Here is an 11,500-nt window from a genome sequence, read left to right on the forward strand (position 1 = left end):
ACACACTTAAAAGTTCCCTAGGACAGGGCACCTGGTAGTCAGAGAACTGGGAAAAGAGCAGAAAGGAGTCTTGGAAGATGTGGTTTATCTCCCATCAAGCCTAGAGCTTAGACACAGCAGAGCCATCATGAGAACCTGGGTTCCCTTGGGCCTCAGTGGCCCTCACCATCCCAGTGTTCTCTTTTTGGTGCTAAGGATGGAAACTTGGGCCTTGAGCACATTAGGCAAGTGCTCTACCACTGAGCTACATCTACAGTTCATTGTGGTTTGTTTTGTTTGTTGGCTCTCAATATGGAGCCCAGGCTGGCCTTGAACTTACTACCCATGATATGGGTACACCACTATGCCTGACTTTCTGGTTTCAGATTTATTTATTTTAAAAATTTTAAGCATTTTATTTATTATTTTTATTTTATGTGTATGTGTGTATTGCCTGCATGTATGTAAATGCACCCATGTTATACAGTACCCATGGAGGACAGAAAAGGGCATTGGATCCCCTGGAATTGGAGTTATAGACAGTTGTTAGCCACCATATGGGTGCTGGGATTTGAATCCTGGTCTTTTTCAAGAACAATCAGTCAGTGTTCTTAACCACTGAGCCATCTCTCCAGCCCCTGGTCTCAGATTTCTTATTCTGTGTGTGTGTGTGTGTGTGTGTGTGTGTGTGTGTGTGTGTGCTTGCCCATGTAGGTTGTATGCAGAGGCCAGAGACATCAGATCCCCCTAGCACTGGGGGGCGGGGCAGCGATGGGCAAGCTGGGGCGAGCTGGTTAGGAGTTACAGACAGTTGTGAGTTGCCCAATGTGGGTTGTGGGAACCAAACTCATTTCGTCTGCAAAGGCAGTTCACACTTGTAACTGCTGAGCCATCTCTCCAGCTCCTCCACTTTATTAATTTTTGTATTATTCTTAATATATATATATTTTGGTCTGTTTTGAGACAGGGTCTCCCTGTAACCCCAGCTGTCCTGGAACTCACTATGTAGACCAGGTTGGCTTTGAACTCACAGAGATCCTCCTGCCTCTGCCTCCCAAGTGCTGGGACTATAGGCGTGCGCTACCACGCCCAGCTTATTATTATTATTATCATTGGTCTTTTTGAGACAGGGTTTCCCTGTAGCCCCAGCTGGCCTGGAATAGACCAGGCTGGCCTTGAATTCACAGAGATTCGCCTATCTCTGCCTCCCAAGTGCTGGAATTAAAGGTGTGTACCACCATGCCCAGCCCCTTTATCCTCTATCATCCATCCATCCATCTATCTATCTATCTATCTATCTATCTATCTATCTATCTATCTATCTATCTATCATCATCTATCTATCATCTATCTATCATGTATCATCATCTATCTATTATCTATCATCTATCTATCTATCATCTATCTATCTATCATCTATTTATCATCTGTTTATTTGAGACAGAGCCTCTCACTGAACCTGGCACACACTTTTTTGGCTAGGCTGCCTAACCAGCTCTCCCCAGCTTGCCCATCGCTGCCCCCCAGTGCTAGGATTACAGGTGCACACTGCCATGCCCAGCTTTTACATGGGTGCTAGACAGCCAAACGCAGACGCTTTTGCTTGCTCAACAAGCACTTTACCCATGGAACCATCTCCTAGCCCTTGTCCAAGTTTAATGTGATACTTTCTCTTTAATGAGAGATGAGGACCTTAGACTTGAGCAAAATGAGCCCGATCCTTGCCCTCACCAGTAACCTGTTTGGGCCAAGCCTGTTTCCCCTGAGTACAGTGGGCTATTGAGCCCATCTCCCTGATGTGACAGGGTTTCCTGGGGCAAGTGCAGGGCTAGCAATGACCCAGGCAGGATTTTGGCTCTCTCCTCTCTCTCCCTCTCTCCTTGCTGATTTTCATTCTGTTACAGCTCTTCTCTTTGTCCCTATCCCCATCCCTTCTTCCACCCTCCATGCCAGCCTGGGACCAGGGCGTCCACAGAGCCCCTTTGTGGCACCAAGAGAAAGGTCACAGTCCACAGTGGAGGTGGAATGAGAGGCCCTCAGCTCTGCCAGCCCAGCTCCCTGCTTCCTGGGCGTCCACAAGGGCTGGGCTTGCTCAGGGAGGGGCGAAGGTCCTAGGAGAGGGGTTGGGCAGGTGGGGCCCTGGAGTCTGGGGCGGAGGGCAGAACAGACAGGCCAGGTAGCTCCCCAGGTTCTGAGGTGGGTGCCGGGACAGGGAGTGGTGACTTGGGGGCACTGTGTCCAGGGGGGCAGCTATAGTCCTGTGACTCTTCTAAGGACAGGGACAAGGGGAGGATGGCCCTGGTGCACACAGCCTGTGGCAGGTCTGAGTCAAAATGCCTAAGGCCGACCCCAGCCGGTCATGTGGAGGGCTGCCCAGTCATTGCCTTATGCTGGCCTGGGTCACCCAGGCAGGCTGGGTGCGGCCCAGTCAGCTGTGACTCAGGCCACAGAGAACGGCCTCACCACGCAGCCCAGGAAGGGGCACCGGGTATAGGGACGCCCCCTCCCCACCCCCAATCCTGCTTATACCTTCAACAACTAGCAGCATCTTCCCCTCCACGGTGTCAGGCTCTGTCTGTGGGGGTACTCACTACTCTTCTTGTCCCTGGCCCTCAACTTGGGGGTGGGGTGGAAGTTGGGGGAAGCCTCAGGCCACCAGCTCTGGACAGGAAGTCAGGTGGGGGGGCTGGGTAAGGAGCCAACACCACAGACGCCTCAGCAGGAGAGAGAAGCAGAGGGGCCCGATGATGATGGTGTCTCCCTGAAGACTGGACATCTGAGTAGACTGCAGCTGGCCGTGACAGGTGCAGAGACAGGTAGGCTTCCCTGAGGGGACAGGACTGAGGGGCACTGTGGGCCCCCACATTTATCCCCCGGGGGAGGGGTAGCAGCTGTCACATCATTCACTCTTCTGTGCATCAGGGGCACCAGGTGGCCCACACAGCTCTCCAGGCCTCAGTTTCCCCATTGTGTAATGGTATACATTGTCAAGCAGGTCCTCAGGCTGTCTTGGAAGATGTCCAGGCAAGGCAGGGGAGACCAGCTGTGAAAAGTGCCCTGTGACTATGGACACTTGAGGGGTTAAAGATCACAGAAGGGGGAAAGGGCAGTAGAGAGAGAGAGAATGGGTTCAAATCCTGCCTTGTAGGATCATAAAGCATTGGCTTTCTAGTAGTCTTGATTCCCAGATTCCCAAAGGACCTCCAGATTCCCTTCTCTCTAGATCAGTGGAGTTTTGAGCCTGTGGAGGCCTTATTCACCCTCTGACAGTTGGGCATCCACAGGCTCAGTCCCTCTCCCTCTAGGTTGGGCTGCAGTGGGCCACAGGGGCCCTCCTAAGGGGATCCAGGGAATTTGATCAGTCAAGGTCATCACTCCTCTGCTTTTGACCTTGGGCCAGAGAAGATCTTGACTGCTCTGTGAACTGGGCCTAATTATGGATATCCTACCTCCTTGGTAGTTGCAAGGAAAGATGAAAAACAGAGAGTCAGTGCAGAGCCCTGCATAGGGAATTGGTGCCCACAACTAAAAGAGAAGCTCATCTCTAACTTGTGGTCAGTGGTTCCCAAGCCCTGGGAGGGGGCTGCTAGGAGGGTGGGAAACTTTCCCCAGGATCCTGTCCTGGATCTGGGCCCTAAGGTCACTCACCACGCTGGGACAGACAAGGCAGTGAGAAGCCTGTGACCACGGACTCTGTAGCCAAGTGTTCCTGGGTTAGATTTGATTCCTGCCTTTTGCTGTGTTAAGCTTCATTTCCCCTCTCTGGGTCACTAACCCCTCCTTTCTAAAATGGAGTGCCTGGTTCTCCCCCACACCCCTTGGAAGAATGGGGAGGGGGCAGTAGGGCCCAGAGAAAGGAGCTGTCCCACCCTCAGAGCCTCCACACCAAGGCTGCACCCCACTACCCACTGCATGTGGTCCTGGCACCCTCTTGTAGCTGGTCCTCTGGGCTTCAACCTGCAGGTGCTAGAGTGAGAGAGTAAGGCCCCTCCAGGAACCTCTTAGAGGTGCCTGTCCCTGTTCGGTTTGGCAGATGGCCTCTGCCTACCCCCATCCTGAGCCCCAGCACCCATTCACTTCCTCAAATCCCACAGTCCAGCTCCACCCACCTGCTTGCCTTCAGGGAGGCAGCTGTAGAGTCAGGCCTTGGGCTATCAGGACTGTGACCCATACCTACTGTGCCTGGACAGTGGGGGGCGCTGCTGCCTAGGGCTTGAAGCTGTTCAAAAGATGCAGGGCAAGGAATCCTGGACCTGGCCCTTCCCCAGTCCTGAGCTTGGTTTCCCAACAGACTGCTGAGGCACTTTCTATCTTCCTCCCATCCAGGCTCCCAAGACCAATGGCTGGATCTAGTCAGGGCAATGGAGACTCATAACAAAATCTTTTGCAATCTTCATAAGCAAATCTGTACTGAAGCCCAAGGGTCCCGCTGCCTTGGGAGTCCAAGTAGAGGCAGCAGGCCACATGCTACTAGAGATGGCCCACTTATTTGCTGTGTGGCTTTGGGAAAGTGGCTTCCCCTCTCTGGGCCTTGCCTTTTAAGTTGTATCAGATAATGATATCAATAATAAAGGCACATCTTGTGGATCTTGCCAACCTCGTGATTGACAGCACTGTTCCCTCATTTGCACTTGTAACTGAGGCCTGAGGGATGATGTCACCTTCTTGAGCTGGCACAGTTTGCTAGTGTCAGAGTTGGGACTGGACCTGAGGTCTGACAGATTCCAGGGTTCACCTGGCCCCTCCCTTCCACCATGGAGCCTGTTCTGCTCCAACCAGCAGAACCATACCCTACTTCCAAAGACAGGTGGGTTCTGTGTGGGGGTCTGCTAAGGTGAGTTAGAGGCTACCATCCTCCTCCTAAGAGGGTCCTCAGTATTGGCCTGCAGGCCAGAGTGGGAACAGAGGAGATACAATAGCTGAGGGGTTCTCAGAGCCTACTGTGATGCCAGGGCCAGGCATGGGTCCCACCCAAAAGGGGAGGAAACGGAAGCAGGGTCCGGGGTGGGGTAGGGTGAGGCTGGCTGGGCAGGAGATCAGAGCAGTTGTGTCATGGAGCCCTACGGCTGATAAGTGCTAGCCACCTGGCCCAGGCAAAAGGAGGTGCTACCCTGGGCAAATGTTCCCAGAGACGCTCACAGGCCCCACTGCCCTGAGTACCCCCTGCCTATCCCACTACCCCTAGACCTCCCAAGCTGGTTTCAGGGAGGAAGGGACAAGTGTAGGGACACATGGCTTTACATACTGTATGACCCTGGAAAAATCACTCAAATCTCTGAGCCTCAGTTTCCATGTTTCAAGTGAGAAATACTGCCTACAGAGGATGGGGGTAGGGACTGGAGGTCTTGCGGGAAGGTGGTCTTCTAAGTACTCTGTAATGATTTGCTGGGGAGGGAGGAATGGGCAGAGTACTACGTGAAGCCATTGGAGCTGGTGGGCATGCTAGCCTTGTGCCCCAAGGAAGGGCACGAAGATCCACTTGGAGGATCCTCAAGGTTTGTAGAGGCCCAGGGGTACACATCTGGCGAGAGACTTGGTTCAAGCTCGGGTTGCCTGGCCGTGTCCTCCTGGCTCCCACAAGCAGCTGCTCCTACCTGCTCCTGTCCCTACTCTGACTCCCAGAGCTTATTCTTCTCTTCCAGAGCAGGGAAGAAGACAGTTCACCCCTGACTGAGTCTCATCCCTGCTCCGACCCTACCCTTTGGGATTGGACCACTTTAATCTTCTTATCACTGTTGTTCAGGCCTGAAACTCATATCACCCTCTTCCTAAGATTCTCAGAAAGTTTTTTTAGGTCTCTTTGGCACTAAGGGACAGTTTGCAGCTGGAGGCAGGCCACCTCCCCAGCATCACCTCTTGGTCCAGTTAGGTGGCCCTAGTGAGCTTGGCTAGAAGAGGGGTCGGGGAGGAAGCCAGGCCCTTTGCCTTTGTGGCCAGCTTCAGGCCGTGTGTCCGTTTACTGCTGCTTCCTGTTCTGTTTATTGCCTCCAACTTCAGGAAATCATTGAATGACACATCCCCCACCCCCACCCTTGATTATTTAATAGCAGCAGCTCTGTGGTCTCTCTCTCTTTTGGAAAACCCAGTGGGAAAAGGAAGCTGTCAGCTCGGCTCTGACATCAGCCTTGTCCCTGTGCCAAGAGTCAGGGTGGCCGGGGTGGGAGGGGGCAGGGCGGGGTGAGGAACCCAGCTGCTGGTGGCCCCCGTGACGTGAGGCTGCCCCATGCTTCCCAGGGGCGGGGGCCAGACAGTGAAGAGCAGAGATTGTTGGAGACACAGGCTGGTGTACGCACAGGGGCACACACAGGAACACATGCATACATGTATCATGTATGCAGGGTCATACTTCTCTATCTCCACCACCCAGATACACTAGTCTACACAGACTCACAAAGGCACAGGGACACACACACACACACAGAGCCCCTCCGACCCAGACAGACAGATGCACAGACTCCAGCATGCCCCTGACTCACAGGGTGTCCCAAGGGCACCCCCTTTGGGACTCAGCTGGGCCTTTAGGTCTTGGCTGCCCTGAAGGAGCCCAGCCACTTCCTCCTCCCATAGCATGCATGAAGGGCTCCAGCTGCCCAGGGGATAAAGGCTTGGTACTTGTGACAGTCCCCAGCCTCACCTAGGTGGGGGCAGAGGAGAGCCAGGGGTCCTGAGGGTCTGAGGCTGAGGAAGGAAGCGGTTGGCAAGAAGCTGGGTTCTGCGAGGCTCTCTGTCACTTCTCGGCCTGATGCCAGACCTCCATCCCAGCACTGGACCCCTGCCCTGCTCACACCTGAGCCCACACTGCACCTCTGGCCCATTCCTGAGCTGGCTCCAGTGGCAGCTAAGGTAGAAGTCAGGAGCCCCATGTTGCCAGCTGCTGAGTGACCTTGGGCAAGTCACTCAGCACCTCTGGGCCTGGCTTATATCACCAATTCTCACAGTAAGGAACACAAGTTGACACAGGACAATTGGAAAGAATGGTTCAGGGAGCATGCTCACCCCCCCTCTGGCAATGCCATTGGACTTTGTGCATTCATTTTTTTTTTTTGAAAGCACTACTGGCACCTCAGGAGAGGTAGAGGCCAGTGTGAAAGCATTGTTTTCTACCTCTGCTTGAGATAGCCCTGGACTGGAGATTCAGAGAGAGGACGGCCAGTGTCTACTCAGTCACATGTCACAGCCACAAACTACTGTGACAGAGACCGAGGGGAACACAGCATCCTATTCTATAGATGGAGGTGTGGAGGGCAGAGTCAGGATGGGACCAGTCATTCACCATGCTATGACCTGGCTTCTGGCCCTGCTGATGGTCAGTTCTGTGGGCTGCTGTTTCCTTTGCAATTTCTATCAGAAATGAAGAAGAAAAAAAAAAAATGCAGTCACTGTGATTCACCTCCAGGGGCTTGATTCCTGACGCAGGACCAGTCAGGAAATGTCAGGGTGATGCTGGTGCTGCTGGCAGGAAGCCAGACTGCTTTTGGCTCCTCTTTGGCCATAAGGGTCTGCCAGAGATATGATAGGGTGAGGGTGAGAAGGGGCAGATTCCAGGCCAGCATCAGGGCTCTCCAGGACCATGAGGCGGACAGTCTAGCGGACATTCTGGAAGACTGCCCACCACCAGGGACCCATGCCAACCCCCACAGATTGAGAAGCCTTGAAATCACCCCTGCCCTAACTGTCAGACTACACTGAGCTGACCTGTGCCCCCAGGCCTGATCCAAGCTCACAACTCAGGCTGTGGCTTGAGCCCCATCTGCCAGAATACAACATCCTCATTTTCAGAGGGGAAACTGAGGCTGAGAGAGGAGTCATTGCCCAAGGCCACACAGCTGGGGTATGGTTCTAGGATGCTAAACAGCTCACACTATCCTCTCTACCAGTGAGCACTGCCCGCCCACCCCTTAGGCCCAAAGCTGATTTGTCAGCTTAAGGTGTCTGTATGGTTCCACAGTGCGTGGGGGATGAGGATCACAGGTGGAATGACACACTCATTTCTCAAGTTGCGGGTAATCTGGCACCTTTGGAAGTTTTTGGTTGGGGCACCAACTGCCAGGGCTGTGCCAGGCATTCCTGAACTCCCATCTCCTCTGATCACCTGTCACCAGCTCTGGCTTTGGGAAGCATTCTTCAGCTCCTAGCTTCCTCCCCAAGCCCATCTGATAATTTTGCATTCACCTTCCAAGCTAAGGCTTGTCTGTTTTCAAAGAACTGAGGTCCTCCTGGGGAGGGGCAAGGCACTGGGAGGACAGGGTTGGCCTGGCTGTGGGGGCTGCTCAGTATCTGGGTCACTGGTCTTGGGGAATTCCCGATGCCCAAAGAGCTGCTTACCTGCTGAGTAACGGCTGCTGGCTGCCCACACAGGATGCTTGGCTGACAGGCTACCTTCCCAAACCCCTGCCAGCGGCTACTGCCATGTGGCCCTCTCTCCTGAGTGCCCCAGGGCCCAGGGAAGAGACTGACTGGCAGGCAGGCAAGGGGCTAGCCCCCACCCCCGCGTCCTTCCCCTAGGGGCTCTGCAGGGGGCGGCTGGTGATTCAAGCCCCTCTGAGCTGAGCTTCTCAGTTGGGGTCTGCTGCTGAATCAGCTCCTGGGGGTGGTGAGGTCCAGCCAGCAGCTGTCCTCAGCTCAAGCCTTAGGCAGAGGGGGTGGGGGTGGGGGACATAGGGACAGAAAACACAGGGCCATACCAGCTCCCTTCTACCCTGCCTGATCTTTCTGGTGTGCTCCTGAAGCTGTGGGGTGAGAGATGTCCCCTATTCTGTCTATTGTTGTCCTTGGCTCTGGAGAGTGCCAGTTTCCTCATCTATAAGTAGGACAAGAACCTCTGTTTCACAATCATAAGACCCACGTTGACACAAAGGGGGCTTGCTGGGTGTCAGGAACCCTGCCGAACCCAAGTCCCACTATGTGGTGCTGTCATTCCCACTTTGTAGATGAAGAGACTGAGGCCAGGAGGAGGCTACTTCCCCATAGTCACAAGCTGTACCTTGCAGAGCCCAAACCTCCAGCCTGCTTTTGAATGAGGCCAAAGTCCACGCATGCTTCAAACTACCACTTCCACACCTTACCTCCTCAGCAGAAGACATTCTGTCCAGACAGTTTTCAGAAGGTCTAAAATGTTTCACAAAAACACATAGCATCTACTGACAGTGTCACCCCTAAACAAGTGTGGTCCAGAGCATACCGCCCTCCAAATCCTCAAAGACTGAATAATGTGTTCCTACTTGAAACAAAAGCGAACAGGAGGGCACCCATGCCAAATGGATAGGTCAGGGCTGCAGGGGATGGAGCAGGGCCCTTCCTACAAGAAGCCCCACTCCTCATAGAGGGAGATGTTGCAAGATCACAGAGACCTGTAAGCCAGAGACCTGGGCTCTGCTGTTAACTCTTTATGTGCCCTTGTGCTAGTGCTGTTACCTCCTGACCTTCAGTTTCCTTATGTGAAAAATGAGCAGCTATAATGTTCTAGGACAGACTTACAGATTAAGATGAAAGTCAACAGAAAAAGTGAGGCTGATTGGCCACATGTGTCCAAGTGCATGGAAGAGATAGCCCTGAGGGATTCTGGGAAGGCACAGGCCAGCCTAGGCCCCAAGGCCAGCCTGCAGGCTCATTTCCCAGAGAGAAAACTCAGCTAGCTACCTGGAGACTATACCCAGGGCCTAGACTGGTGGTCCCCTACTCCTGCTGACAGGGTCCTTGTGTGGAAACTAGCTGTCCCCTTCACTCTGAGGCCTGTCTACCAGCAGGCCCAGTGTGCAGGAGCAGGACAGGCTGCAGATGAAGTCACAGCTGGAAGGGGCTGGGCTGGGGCTGCCACTCCAGGGTGGAGCCCAGGGTCACAACCCTGGGAGCAGGCAGCCAAGAAGGGAGGATGCCTTCTGTGAGGGAGCAGAGGGGAAACACACATAGCAGCATAGAGAGGGAGGGACAAATGCAAACTCCTCTGAAGCCAGCCACGTTGCAGGCGGCTCACAGACGGAGGCTGGGCTCTGCTCAGAGACCCTGCCTGGCTTCTCCCTAGGCCCAGGGCAGGTGTGCCCAGGCATGGACGGGAGCGGGAGGCTGGGCCTAGGGCACCGAGGGGCCCAGAGCGCTGGGGAAGCACGGACTAAGTCAGGTACTGTGAGAAGGGAAACTGAGGCATGAATGAGTCCCAGTCAAGGTCCAGATTAAAAGGCTCTAGTGTCAGTATCTTTTAAAACCCGTTCCAACTTCCTGTTTCCTGTAGGGTGGGGCTGAGATTAAATGGCAACTAAGGGTGGCCTGTAGAACCAATGTGGGGTCTAGGGAGCAAGAGGGCAGTGCAAGGCCTGGAAGTCTACTGGAAGGATGTGGGGAGAGCACTGGGTGGGGGTGGAGCAGCCAGGGCAGTAACTTCCAGGAGCCCTGGAGGGGCTCAGTCTAGGAGACAGGGGATAGATAGAAAGGGGTCACAATGGGGGGGTCTGGGCTGATAGATTTGGTGCCCATGTTAAGGGAGCCAGTGTGAATCAGATGACATATCTGGGAGACATAGTGGTGGAACTACCAGAGTTCAAGTGCTCTAAGTGGTGGTGGGAGCTGGGATATCTGGGGTTGTTGAACCAGAGCAGGGGTATGTGGGATAAGCTCCAGATGGGGCCCCCCAAGGAAGAGGTAAGGTGTATTGGGGTGCAGGGAGGAAGAAGGGGAACCAGCCTGGGCTCTAAGATCTCCTTGCTGGGAAGTACCAGCTGGGAGGGGCATTTTTATCTCTCCATGATACAAGGCCTGCCAAAGGACCACAAGGAACGAGAATCTGGATGGGGAGGGTGCGTGTGTGTGTATGTGTGTGTGTAGTGGTGTGGGGGTGGGGGGTGGGGAAAGCAGCAGACACAAGGGCTCATCCTGGCAGAATGGAGGAGTGGCTAAGTAAGTCTTGGATGTGGCAGGAGCTAGGGGAATGGAGATGAGCAAAAAGACAGATGTCAGGGGTGTCAGGGGCCAGGCAAGCCTTTGCAAAACCAATTGTCCCACTTGGATCTGGAGCTAGGGACAGACAGCAGGGTTGGGAAAGGGTCCCCAGGGCAGTAAGACATCTCCAGGTCTGGAAGGGCCTGGCAGCTCTGGGTACAGCATGGCCCCAGGTGTAGGTGTGCCTGGCCAGTACTCTCTCACCTCAGGCTTCAGTTTACTGCCTCATATTTAGTGATGAAACTCTGTGCTCATTCTACCCTGTCCCCAGCCTTCCTTACTGCCTGTCACACATTCACCTTACCTGGCTGTGGCTCATCCCAGACCTTGGGTCCCTGCCTTAGACAGTAGAAGTACCTGTCGTAAGCCACCACTGAGGCTGAGCTCCAAGGAGGATCTGAGAGGCATCACCATTCTCATCTCCCCAGCCATCCCTCAGCACCCTGTGGAAACTGGGGTTCCATTTTGCTTCAGAATGGGAAGGCTGAAGCACCTTCCCAAAGTTCTTCTCCAGATGGTCCCCAAAGAACTGAGCTAGGGAACCACCTTACGTCTTCCCAAGCCTCATAAGGTACCAGTAGTCAGCGGG

At 54.1% G+C, this 11,500-nt stretch overlaps 1 protein-coding gene across 2 annotated transcripts in view; it reads left to right on the forward strand.

Moving 5' to 3' along the window:
- The first annotated feature begins 2,666 nt into the window (after positions 1-2,666).
- Lif (LIF interleukin 6 family cytokine) overlaps positions 2,667-11,500 on the forward strand; it is a 15,700-nt gene continuing 6,866 nt past the window's right edge. For both annotated transcript variants that reach the window (XR_003850781.1, XM_008841070.2), the window contains exon 1: positions 2,667-2,795. The gene's annotated coding sequence lies outside the window, so the exon portion shown is untranslated. The remainder of the gene's footprint in view (positions 2,796-11,500) is intronic.

This window comes from Nannospalax galili, unplaced genomic scaffold (genome assembly GCF_000622305.1).
Source record: "Nannospalax galili isolate Female #2095 unplaced genomic scaffold, S.galili_v1.0 scaffold259, whole genome shotgun sequence".
Taxonomy (NCBI): Eukaryota; Metazoa; Chordata; class Mammalia; order Rodentia; family Spalacidae; genus Nannospalax; species Nannospalax galili.